Source organism: Diadema antillarum, unplaced genomic scaffold, assembly GCF_040938485.1.
Source record: "Diadema antillarum isolate AM-2024a unplaced genomic scaffold, OU_Dant_1.0 scf00000074, whole genome shotgun sequence".
In the NCBI taxonomy this organism is placed as follows: Eukaryota; Metazoa; Echinodermata; class Echinoidea; order Diadematoida; family Diadematidae; genus Diadema; species Diadema antillarum.
The window spans coordinates 274544-289167 of record NW_027270963.1 but is presented as its reverse complement, the minus strand read 5'-3'; positions in this window follow the sequence as shown (position 1 = coordinate 289167).

The following is a 14624-nucleotide window of genomic DNA, read 5'->3' as shown; positions in this document are numbered from 1 at the left end:
GACGTCTTTATGCTGCGCGTGTGCTAACGCCATTGACTTGACAATTCCGCCCAGCATACTGTGTGTAGTTATGAGTACATAGCAATCTATCTGTTACTATGCGTCGTTTGATTCAATGGAAAGACAAGAGATTTATGTCAAATTCTTGATTATCATTGGTGTAATGGTTATACAGTGTAACTTGCTTAACGAATGGGCGGCTGGATATATCGATGATGGGATTTCAAGTAGTGTGGTTAACTGTTTTGATCACTGGTTAGCCACTGATGTGCCAAAGATTTGACAAATTGCCTGAATTAAGCTCATTGTCATGGATCGCTGATGATTTTGGAAAGACGGCAAGTCTGGGTTGGAGAGATATTGATAGGGCTGTTATTTTGAATATCATATTCCCTCATCATTTATACACGTCTACTTGTATACTCAGCCAGACTCTAGGCCCGTGGGTTGTGGTTTGTTTGCAGTTACAAGTTGTAACCGCAAACAAACCACAACAACTGTGGATTTGAGTGCTATGGTACACACTGTTTTGCGTTGTTTTTGTATTCACAGCGCCACGAAGTGTAGTGTTTAGTCGCGCAATAATTTTTTGAGGTATCACTGTTCATTGCTAATACATGTACATGTTTCCCCATTTTTTCGTCAGTAATTTTTACTTTGGGTGTCAAGGAATTACTACCGTCACTTTTACTTAATGCTTCTAACCATGGTTAAACTATACGAGGTCTTTTTCAGATGATTTCTATTGTTTTTATTGATAATTTGTAATATGTTGGGGGGTTTTTTTAATGACTAATCGAGTGCGGTATGTTGCCAAAATGTAAAACATGGGTGTTTTTATGACGCATTTATGCCTTTTTCTTTTCTCTTACAATCATGGGCTGATGATGATAGTTTTGTTTGCTGGATTTCTAAAAATCAATTTTCACGAATCCTTCACTGCAATAATGGTGAATGACTAGTGTAGAATGTTTGGGAAGACTACTTCTCGGGACCATTTGAATGATTCATTGAGTCTCTCAGTGTGTGATGTTCAGTGGTTCATAGAAGCTATTAGTTCTATCATTTCAGTCGTTTTAAAGGAATTTTAGTGTGTGTTTTTTCTCCTTTTACAATCCTTTGTTTAAAGGTGAGGGGTAAACTCAGTATGTTTACGTTTACGTCTATCATAATACAATGTTATCAAAGCTTTATAATGAACTGTCAAATGAATATATATTTTGAAATAAACGTAGTAGATGATCATTCTGCAGCGTGTCAATGTATTTTTGTTGTTGTATTCATAGAATGCACGACGCAAAACCTGATGTTGGTCGATACCAAGAGAAACTAGACTCGGAATTTGTCAACACTGACAAATTAGGTGATCCGATCTCTTCGAAAGTCAATGATTTGAGTCCTGATCCCAATAGGCATGACCGTAAAGGTTCATCTGTGGTTATGGACATTGGCCGTGTGATGTTTGGATTCTCATTTAAAAAAAAGGGAGTCGGGTTTGCCATCTTTGGTACCATATTCCGTATACACTATAACGAAGATACAGAATAAAGTATATTTGACCATTGACCCCACTTTGCACAGCCAAGATGGCATCTGAGAAAGAAATGGTTATTTTGTGAAATGATCCTGGTAACGTGATCTTTGTGTGTGCAAAATATTGGAAAGATAGGACATGTATTCACCAAGATACAGGATGAAACATTTATGACCTTTGACCCTAATTTACATACCCAAGATGGTGTCTGATCAAGAAGTTGTTATTTTATGAAATAATGTAGGTGACATGAACTAAACATGTGCAAAATATGGGATTGATAACCATTGTTGTTCTTCATCTATTGCACAGAATGTAGTAGAAAGAAAGAAAAATAAAGAAAAAATTATGTTATTTTATAGAAATTTGAAGGAGAAGCATTAAAAAATCAGAAAAAGATAAAAATAGGAAGGGAGATTAAGACTAAATAAAGAAAAAGAAGAAAAAAAGAGTTTGAAAAAAAAAATATTGGCAAGGGTGAGGCTCGAACCAGGGACCTTAGGATTACGAGTCGGATGCGCTATGCAATGACCTATTTCATGCTCCATAGGCCCTGTGTATTAAGCAAAATGACGCTGCATCGAAGCCACGTGCCATTTTCAACCAAGTTTTTCGACGTGATGCCGGCCTCGTATGAAAAAATGGAGGGCACATTAACGATAGCCCAAAGTCTCAGCTACAACATACTAAAATCTGGGAAAAATTCACCGAAGCATAAGTGAGCTAATGCTCGAAAAAGATAGTCATGTCAATTTTCACTGCCAGAAAAACTGCTCTCCCATAGAGATAACACGTAAACTGGTCAAATTTGACAAGATTACATTTAATCCATTTTTACGAGGTGATGCCGCCATCCAATCAAAATGTTGTAATTACATTAATGGTGGAACATTTAATAAGCTACAACATACTGAAATCTGGGTGAAAATTGGCAAAGGATAAGTGAGATACGCCCAAGTAAACTTGAAAATTGATGACGTCATTTTGAAAATTTACTTTTTTTACTTTATTAAGAAATTTGATATCTTTGAATCACTTTTTCAGTATCGCCAACCCATAAACTGACATGTACAACTCATCAGCTTTCAGAATATGTAAAGAAAATTGGGGGTCACCGTCCATCCTGACGAGTAAAATCGGATTTAAAATTGGCGGTTTTGGGGCATTGTTGTACTGTATATCGCCATTGACGCGCGCGCGGAATTTCAACTTTGACAGTCCCGTATGACGTCATATTGAGTCGGATTGACTTGAAACTTGCTAGAAATATTCCTTGACTTTTCAGACATCCGATAAATGTAAAAAATCGGGAAATTTCTGTTGCATATGAGCTGTACGTGCGTATATGTGCGCGCGCGTACGCGTCCGTCCAATTTTTTCAATTTTTCAAAAAATGCTCCAAATGGTCTGAAACGTATGCAAAAAAAATTTGAGCTTGATTGGAGCATACAAATATTTCAACGCGCGCGTACGCGCACGTCTTTACGATGCGAGGAATTCTGAAAATATGGGTAGAATTCCCTTGAATTGAAATTTATGTGACGTAAATTTCATTGAGAAATTCCACTCCATTAATGAGATATGATTGAAAATGTGTTTTCATATAATGACGTCATAGTGACGTCACGGTCGACTGATCACTACGATTTTACTTGACATGTCGTCTTTGGGACATGATACACATATGGTATAAGTTTGACATTCATAGGCAATGCACTTTCTGAGCTAGTCTCTACACAACTTTTGCGGAGAAATAAAGAAGAAGAAGAAGAAGAAGAAGAAGAACAAAGAATCAGTACAGATACAGAAGGTGATCCGAGAGGATTCTCGGATCACCTAAAAATACTTGTACTGTCGTACATTGTACAGTATGTGATAAAATTTTTTTCACAATTATGACTTCATTTCATTCAAGTGGGATATCTTTGTTATACAGTACAATGTAATGTGGGAGTTTTTTTTTTCGACAAAAGTGTCAAGTACAGCTAGGGCCTACATCAATTTGCTTACTCATTTTTTCTGCAATCCCCCAAAACAAAAACAAAAAATCTTCTGCTTTGATAGATATTTTGTATGAAATGATGTTAATATAAAGTCATCGCTCCACTATGAGCGATTTATACATCATAAAATTACATTACACATTATGTTTTGGGCCCCGTTTTATCAAACGATAAAATCGATTTTAAGTTTCCTTACTACACAGGCTGCCATAGACTTACAGTTGAAATCAACTATATAATCAATTGTAACTCTTCATAAAACAGGGCCCTGGACTTACACAAATCAAGTTACACACAACTAGAGAGGATATGATACCATGCATGCATCATGCACATACTATGTCAGAATGTCAAATCAAGTCAGATTCTTTAAGGCCGTGTCACACCTTTCCGGGCAAGCCTTGCGTGCGACTTGTGAAAAAAATTTTTTACTACCCGGAGGTCCCCGCAGATGACCCGCACATGACAGTACCAAGTACGTATCTCACCCGTAGTCGCCCGGAGGTGCGCACGCAAATTCTATTTACCTGCAACCGTGTTTAGGCCCTGTCACACCTTTCCGGGCAAGCTACGCGGGCTTGTTGCGTGTAGGGACTTTCCAGCATACCGGACAATGTCTGAGGGCGGACAAGGAATTGGGCGAGTTTTGCATGTGTCTTACTTGCTGGACGCGTTCTACTTCAGTTCTACTTGCGGGTATTCTGTGTGACCTGCGGGTATTTTCGCCGCATTATACGGGGATTGCAAAGTACCTACGTTCGAGTTGCCTGCGAGGTGCTGCTGCTAAGGGTCTCCTGCTGGCGTTCTGCGTGGACCTCTGCGGGCAAACCCCGCGACTCACCCGGAAAAAGTTTTGGTCATCATCAAAACTTGGCTGCGGGTAAATCAGACTTGCGTGCGCACCTCCGGGCAAATACGGGCAAGATACGTGCTAGGTACTGTCATGAGCGGACCAACTGCAGAGAGCTCCGGGTAGCAAATTTGTTTCCCCGCAAATCAACCCGCAAAACTTCCCTAGATACGGCATGACAAGGCCTTGATCATGCCCAAAACTTGTTCCCAGTGACTCGCGGGGGTTTGTCTGCAGAGGTACACGCAGCCGAACACCAGTAGGAGATCCTTACCGGCAGCACCTCGCAGGCAACTCCAACGCAGGTACTTCGCAGTACCCGTAGGTCAGAAAACGGATCGGTTTCAAAGCTCTCACGCAGGTCACACGGAATACACGCAAGTAGAAGGTAAGTGGCACGCGTCTAGCAGGTAAGACAAAAGTGCGAAACTCGCAAACATTCTTGTCCGCCTGCAGAAAATTCTCCTGCGTGCTGGAAAATCCCTACTCGCTACAAGCCCTCGTAGCTTGCCCGGAAAGGTGTGACACGGCCTTATGCTTTGCAATATTATTATGAACGTGTTGACATGGATGAGGGATGTGCAATTCTAAGCGTTAGAAACGAGTCCATTGTACAAGAAAGCGGCAACGTATGTGTTTTCTTTTATATTCCGTCCTTGGTCGGGGTTCATCAGGACACTTTATTGACTATCGCGTTCTATCGTTCTTGCTTTTTAATTTTATGTACTGTATCAGCTTTGTTTATCAGCGGTTCCAATTAGGTTGGTACATGTACTAAAATCAGGTTGAACGATAGCTTATAACCAAACACACACAACATTGATATTCAACTCGCTCTTCGTGATTTTATGTGTCAGCTTAGTCAGTGTACTGATTATTTGTTTGTGTTCATTTTATATAGATTTAGCCTCTCGTATACTTTTTCAGTGATACAATTCTGTAAATAATCGTATCCCCACATCGGCAGCAACGTGTCACATAAGGAGAGTAATGTCCAGAGCCTTCTCACGCCCTCAACGGCTCTACTTCTGCTGACAGATCCTCCTGCCGATCCCTCCTCGGACAAAGCTTGTCCCGAGGGTGGCTCAGGTGGTTGTCGACGGGACAAATGCTCAGAATCCGCAGATTCTCGCGGATTTACAACTACAGCTGGGGCACCGACATTACTTCATCTTATGTGTGTGTTTGTCTGTTGTTGGTTTTTTTTAGATGCCATAGGTGAGAGGAGGCGGTGATTTTGCAGCATTCATGAAACACACGTGCAAAATCTCAATAGACTTGAATGTATCTCATATCTCATCCGGTGAATTTCTGATAGTTAAGAATCAATCTCCTTCACTCTAAACGCGAGAAGTATGACAATGAACGACACAGAAAGATTGATACAGTACAGCAGGGATGACTATAGTCTACAGGACCTTAATACGGCACTAAGTGAACTCAATGTGTCCCCCACCTATCTATCTATCTACCTGCCTTTCTATCTATCCATCTATCTATCTATCTATTTATCTATCTATTTGTCTGTCTATCTATCTATCTATCTATCTATCTATCTATCTATCTATCTATCTATCTATCTCTATCTATCTATACAGCTCGAGCGAGAGTATAACCAGAGACGCTTTTATAGACAGGTTCCCCCTTCCCCCTTTGTGCTATCTTCACACGCACAACCTTCTGAACAACTGAATGAATCAAAATTTGTGAGCAGTTACTACTGTTGTTGTTGTTATTTTTGTTTAAGCTTTAATTAAGCCGAGACAGCACGTCATGTCCCATCGTTATAAATTATGTTCTTATTATGCTCCTGACTCTATACATACTTAGCTAATAATTGTAAAATATTGTGAAATATATAAGGATTAGACCGTTAAATCCTTCAAACTATCAGATAATATAGGTTTTCCCGGTCAATTTCATACTTTTGTCATTCAAGTTCCTATTCCGAGCATTCGATTTCACGCATTCCACGCTCGCAGCACTGAATCAGCAATCAAATTCAAAATCCGGTCATTCGAATTCACTATCCGAGCATTCGAATTCACTGTCGGAGCATTCAAATTCACTATCGGAGCATTCAAATTCACTATCGGAACATTCAAATTCACTATCGGAGCATTCAAATTTAAGAGAGGAGCACGCATTTCATCAATGAGCAGTCAAATTCATGTCAAGCTGGCGACGGAATCTCGTCGGTCATTCAAATTCGTGAATAGGCAACCATGTTCCAAATAACTGCGTTCAATTTAAAAGAAGTCCTGAATTTAGTTAGTTTGGGGTCGTGTATGCATGTGTTTCTCATTTGGCTTTGAATATATTGGGATTTTTGATGATTATTTATTTTGCAGTATAGAGGTCCACCTGTTCATTGACAATTTTGAACTCGCGCTTAGCAAATAGGAATATACAGGCACATGTCCCTCGGATTGGACATAAAATGGAGGTCCCATGTGTAAGAGAGTCACAACTCATGCACGTAAAAGATCCCACTTCATTTATTCATCGCAAAGAGCAGAACATCAAACTTGACCCCATATTATGGGAGGCCAGCTTTTGCAGCTGAATATGGGTTATCCAGCCATCTTGTTTGATGGAAAACGAAACAAACAAACAAAAATTAGACACTGTATAGGCCTACAGACGAGCATAATACAGAGGGTTGTTTGACACTTTCGAGGAAAAAAAAACAATTTCGACTATATTGAAGCTGATACTTTAACATTTTATACGTGTTGTTTGTTGTGTATTGCTGTCTTATTGATTTACTTTTGCGGGACTATGTGAGATCATTGTGTGTCAGTTTGTCTTTAAATTGATGAATTGTCATTATCATGATTATGTGGTTGGTGTTGGGGCGTTGTCAGCATGCAGTATCACCAAGAAATATGATTACTAGTCGCTGTGTTGTTTGGATGCACTGCTGCTTGGACATTGCAATTTGAAATTTATTGAGATGAAAAACAAAGAATACATGAACAGAGAACAATGTAGAACCTGTAAACAACCATAATTACACTATATGCAAGCCTTTGTTGGTTGTGTTGGCCCTTTTTCCTTTCTTAAAAGTCTACTCCATTTTCCTCGTTAAATTGATTGCACGAAGTAGGAACTTGATCGCCTAAAAATGAATTTGAACGCTCCAAACAAGCTCATTGGGACTATCACGTGACTATCGCATGAATTTGAATGCACGAGTAGGAAAGTCGATGCTCGCATTTTGAAATTGAATGCCCAATCGTGAATTTGATTTCACGAAAACGAAATAGAACGCCCATAAATGAAATTGATCGCTCGGATTCTGAATTTGAATGCCCGAATATTTTCGCGTGCGTGCGCTGCGTGAATTTGAATGCACATTAATGAATTTGAGTGACAAAAGTATGAAATTGACCGGGAAAACATATAGTATTTTCTTTCTTTATCACTATTATGTGAGAATATGTGATCATCATTACATTTAGAAATAACAATGCGTGATTGCGTTTGGTCTTTACCAAAATCTGCAAAATCAAAATCAAAATCTCTGTCTAAGTCCCTTAATTTTGTTTAAAATCACTTGAATCATTTGGATGTATAGGCCTACCTTTACATGAATGGAATTCTCAAAGATTGTACCAAGCTGGCTTCACAGATACTGCTAAGAGTGCTGTATTCTAGCTCAATGTCTGCTGTGTTAACTATTGAGATTCGTCATGTGTTCGTTTTTATTTTTGTTTTTTGCCATGGGGAAAATTGAAAATTATGTAAAAGTTGTAAAGCATCTGCATCATTAACTTAGACGTCTTTATGCTCATAATCTAACCCCCCCCCCCCCAAAAAAAAAAGATTCTTATCAACCCGGTTTTCAATGGTTTTACAATACATGAAATATAATCTAACAAAAATTCTCTTTTTCTCTCTATGTTTTTAGCCCTCCATACTGCATGAGTTGTTTTTTTTTTCATTATTATTTTTAATTAAATCCATTCCATCATTTCAAAACTCAGTAAACTAATATCTTCAACCGAAACCATATTTTGTTACCCTTCTCCCGTTATCATTCACAAAAACAAATGATGGAGCACTTTGTATATGAAATTTGGTACGCGTATACGATACGAAATAAGTTTATATCATCGTCATGATAATTTATTCAATATTTTATTGTTTTTTCTTCACAATGTTAAAAAAAAATGTAATTTTGATATTTAGATTTTGTACAATAAGTTGCTGCATAATCTGAATCACCACACAATTTAAAACATCATTTCTAATTTCTTGAAAATATATGGACCAAATTCCACATTGATTTACTAATCTCACGTCAATAAAAGAAATCTATTATCTTTCAAGTCGTCTTTTTTGGACAAAACGAACATCTATCATTAATGATTATCTTCATCTTTAACATAGCCTTCATACATGCAAACGTACTTCCACTTCTTCATGAATCGGTAGTTCGTCGCTATTATCCTAGGCTCCCCCTATGAGTCAAAACCAATTAGCTACCATTCCTCAGACAAGAATCCATCTGCTTTTAAGACATGAAAAGCTTTGTTTTATATTGCAATGATATACAGTGTAGTTTGATGATATACGTTCAACTCTCTACTGTTGGGGCAGTAAAGTATCGATCAGCCATTACCAAACTGGTTGTTTTTCTTGTCATTTCACTTAGTATTACAATTCTGACAATTTCATTCTCTGTAAGTCGTTCAGTATTTCATTTCCCACAACTTTAGCAGTGCAAAATGTCCAAAGTAACGCAAAACACAAATCCATGAACTACTATTTAGTAGCTTTGCTTGGATTTGCAACTATAAAGTAGAAACATTAGTTTCTCCTAAGTCTTAAAGACATTTTTTGTTAGAATTCCTGCCACCTTTCAACACATTTTCGTGAAAAAGCTTGAACTAGCCAAGAACACTGTAAAGTAAATTAATGTTGCCGAAATCCAAGCTAGTACAAGTTATAAAAAATAATCTAAATTTACTCTTTGAGTATAATTCAAAGGTCAAGATTTATTCGATGCAGAAAATTGTCCTTGAAGCGGGCTACCATGGTCCTTTTGAATGCCTGATTGTGTTTGTATGTCTAACTTGCAACCACTTTGAATGCCTTCAACTTTCAAAGCCGATTGTTTCCAAAACGTAAGATGTGTATGTGTAACAGGTGACTAACCAGTTCTTAACCATTTTTTGTGGTTTGTTTGGGAAATTCAGGGGAGAAATCACATTCCGTATGAAAGCTTTAGGATTGAAAATGTATTGATTCCTAAAATAGAAAATCGATATTCAGCGACTTTATGAGGTTTTTGGGTGGACGGCCGGGTAACACAGACATTTGCTGTCATACTCAATACTCATAGTATGGCATCATGCATGGTGATAAGTTACAGATATATAAACAACACCGATGAAACTCTACATGCACATCACTCTCTATCGAAACGCCTACACTGATATTTTTATCACACTCAATTCTATATGTAGGCGATTTACGTGGCTAACCGCAATTTACCCCGTTTTCCAGGCATTATTGAGAAGCTTTCAGCCGGCTTACCATCTTCATATCCGCCAGATTTCTGGAGAAGTGATAATATACTCGTATCCTCCAGGCGACGCTGAACTTCAGAAGATTGAAATTGTGTTTTGGTTTCGCCAGGAGGAATACAGAATCTCATGTAGGCGTTACTGTCGTATTGATGGAAGAAGCCTTTGATATTTTTTTTTGACACTTTCTAACTCATTTAAATTTCATATGGCGATGTTATTATGAAGCTTAGCCAGGATCATGACAATTGCAAATTATGGATTGATTATATCATGTTACATAAAAGTATGTATGTATGTGTGTATGTATGTATGTATGTATGTTTTCACGCAGGGCTCAAGATTAGCGATGGACCGCGACCAATAAAATTTGATGTCGGGCAACCAGATTTTTCTTTACTATAAAGACAGCAATTAAATACATCAGTTCAGATCCATGCAGGCAATTGACTTACTTGAACGAGATTCTCTGCAACGAAATACAAAAGTCGACTTTTTAATCTACTATTAGACACCACTGGTAAAATTTGCAAAATTCTATTTTTTACTAAAGATTTCAATTTATTTTCGTATTTCTCGATGGAAAATACATATAACAAAATATGATAATACATAATGTCCAGTTTGGATATATACAACAACAGCAACAACAAACGAACATAGTACATAACGGTCGATGTATTAGTTCAATCAAAGTAAAAGAATGCTATAGAGAAATACGATGGAACCTACTAAAAAGCAAGAGCTTGTTCAGCGTAGGTCTCAACAAAAGCCAATAGTGTGAAGAACAAGACGAGGAGCACGGGTACAACTAAAGACCAAACTTTAAAAAAAAATAAAATAAAAGACCATTAATACTCAGGGTACAAAAAGATTTTTATCTTATTATAAAAGGTGAATTAGAGACATCCATAAACAGTGATGGAGTTGTTATCAGGCCCGCTAGAGGGTTTGAGAAGGTTCTATCATGAGAAGTATTACAGCTGTTCCCACAAGTTATAGGAACTTTTAATACCTTTTATTGCACTTTACATAAAGGGAGCAGCTAGATTATTATCGATACAGACAGAAAACAAGCTAACAAGAACACAAAGAGAAGACAAAAATAAAATGCATATAAACTAATTGAATAGTGGTTTTTGTTGTCAGTTGGTTGCTACATTTTTATTCAGTTTCATCTCCATGCCCACAGCAAGGTGTGTCGGCTCCTTAGCAGAAGCTCGCTCGCCCGCCCGGTGTCGGGTGAATACCAAGTGGAGCAGATGCCTATCGTCATCACGCGGGATGAAATGACGTATTGTTGCCATGGCAATAAGATGTCTGCCGGCAAGTCGCGATGCGTGTGTGTCACGCTTTGGGGAGTCCAGAGCCCGATTCGATCGGTTGCTTCCATCAGTTCCACGCCGCGTAGTCTCGCCGTGGAGACTACAAAGGAAGCGGCCTTCCCCGCCAGACCTTCTCAAGACTCTTACAGTTTTCCTCTTGTTCTTATCTCGAGGAAAAATGGTGTCCAGCATCAAAACAACTCCGGCAAAAATTAAGGTGCCTGACTCATGTAAGTAAACAGGTGGAAGAAATCCAGGAGTGTTGATTTTCCATTGGTCAAAAAAAAAGAAAAGAAAAAAAAATGAAGATAGCAATGTCTTATCTGCACACATTGATTTCCTATACAATATTGACTTTGATGGTAATTAGTATTATTCATATAATCAACGTAATGTATACAATTTTTTAAATGAACTTGACAAAGGCTGAGAGATTTTGCTAATTGTCAATCAAAAAGTGCATGGTTAAATTCAATTCAAGTGAACTTTTTACATCCATCTAACAGAAAAGTAATACAAATACATTTCATGCTTCATATGAATCAATAACTTTTTGCATTAAAAAAAAAAATGTTCTTCAGACAGAGAGTATACAGTGTAGTTGATACTACATGGTACAACAATTTTTTCAACTTTAGCATTAGCGAAAGTCTTCATTTGTGTCTTTTCAGACAGATGAACAGATTCTGCTTGAGGAGGGAGATGTTATTCATTTCATTTTATTTCATTCCAAACCATGTTTGAAATGCAATATAACAACTGCATAAAATATACATGCACTATCAAATGCAGCTCATCTGTTTATAATGAAGAAAACGTAGTTTAAGAGAATGCAATCATGATAGGCTAACTGTAACCGAATTGTATCAAGGAAAAGCTGTAGGAAATAGAGGGAACTGCTGGATAGCATGGCTTGTATTCAAGAAGGCAGTCCCCTTATGAGCAGTAACTGATAGTAATGGGCAAATTGCCTAAGAAACAGGGGAAACATAAAACAAATCATACGAACACAACTGCACTCATAGACAGAAACGAAGCAGTTCTCTAATGAAGAGGATAGGCATTGAAAGAAATAATATACGGAAGATCAAAGGCAACAAGAGCAAAATGAAGATGAGTTCAAGGGTCAATTCATGCGACCTTGTCAAATCAACTGGTGTTATATGTTCATAGTTTATATCATTCAATAAGGTTTTCTTGGTTGCTTCTATTTGTCAATATTGTTGTTTTTATTTTGAAATATTGAGCCTTAGTCGGTAACGCTACAGGCTTCTCTCACACAGCTACGAAGTTTAGAGTAATGAGACTATCCGCGAACTCCTATTAAACTGATGAATTTTTGAGCACAATAACAAATCAAATCCGCTTAGAAATGTACACATATCACACCCTCCTATACGCGTGCACTCCACACTGGGGCGACCATATCAAAAGCAAAATGCATCAGTATGTGTAAAGTGTACAAGTTAGTTTGTTTGGTTGCACTATTTTTAGGGATCTTTATAGCTAAGATTTAGATATCGGAGAACAGGACTCAAAACGGTTACGACATTCCTCTGAAAGGCTTTGAAACCGGGATAACAATGTCATGAATTTTAAGAATGCTGTCAATATGAGTTTACATTTGCTGTGTTATATTTTAATTAATACATGATCTACATGATCTTACATGATCTACATGATCTACATGATGTATGGCCATGATCTACATGGCCTACATGATCTTGAATGCGCTTTACTAGATTATGATAGTATGCATAATAAGACCAGTTTACAGTATAATCGCAAATAGTGTACTCATAACAAGATAATATTGGTCAAGTTGGTACCATGTGACATTCATTGATTTCGTATATGGTTTACCATCGTGAGCCATTTACTCTGATTCCATAGCATGGGGAATCCCGTGTTAAACAAATAGTATGTTTCACATCAATGCTATCAATTATCATAACCAAAAAACAAAAATAAAGTAATATGCTCTTTCATTCCCTTTCATAGCCAGCATACAAATGCATGTTATTGACCGTGCAATTCTGTGTCACTTCCGCCTTTGGCCTCAGCGAAACAAAACTGTTTAATTCTTGGGCTAAGTATGAATTTGCCGTGCTTATCATAATCTAGTACAGTGCATTCTAAATCATGAGCAGTTATGAAAATAATTTACATTGTGTATACGTAAGTTTGCGTGTTTATGTGTTTGTGTGTGTGTGTGTGTGTGTGTGTGTGTGTGTGTACACAGGGTGAATGCATGCACAAATTGATTCATAACATGTTTGATATCATTTCAGGTGGATCAAAGTATCTTACAGACTTGGGGCAAGGAGAAGTTCGTATTATCAAGGGCGCGTACGTGGGATGCGATATGACTGAATAATTATGTTTAAAATACCTCCATATATTTTTCAAGGCCTACGATATTAATCTAAAGGATATAAACGATTTATCTCCGAGGTTGTAGTGCTTGAGGTTGTGTGCCTGAGCAAAATAACAAGTAATCATAAAGACAGATACACAGAGCTTAATTCGTTTTAAAGCGTGGAATGAATCATACCGAATATCTCTGCTGTTTGCCTCCAAATTGTGTTACAGTTATACATGGGTATAGTAATAACAACTTGTATTAAGCTTTTTTTTTTTCTAACCAATTAGATATTGGTCTAAGTTTACATTGCATACTCTTCTCTCAAAAAATTTAATGCCCTTTAAAGGAATTCTTGTTTTTGTAACTATCTAATGCATTTTCGAAGAAAAAAAACAAAGATCCGAACTAGTAACAGAAGAAAAAAATCTCAAACAACGACAAACATATTCTGTCTGGGCACGCCAGACTCTCATGTTTTCATTTTTACATTCATTTTTTTTTTAAAGTAAAAGTTTAATATGTTTAATCAGATTTGTTTTAATTCCCTATCCATCTGAATAATCAAGATATTGTATGAATTATGTATATCACATAATTGTATACATAGAGTCATCATCAATATGCATATCATATACAGTATATATGTTTGTATATATATATATATTCATTTATTTGTATATATACATTTATTTATATTTATATTTACATATATATATATATATATATATATATATATACATATATACTCACATCTAGATGACACACATTATGTTGTTGCAAGACCCGAGCCAGCAATGAATATTGGCCCTATACTTGTAGTTGATTATGAATTAGCTTACATGTCAATAATTCAGATGAGACATGCATACAATTAGATTTTTGTTGGTGTTTCTGGCTGAAGACATCCGCAGTAGTCGTGTTATATTCTTACATTGTAATTGTTAAGTGCATCCTTCCTTTAAAACACCTTATTTAATTAAGAAAGAGGTACCGCGTTGGAAAAAAAGAGGGGA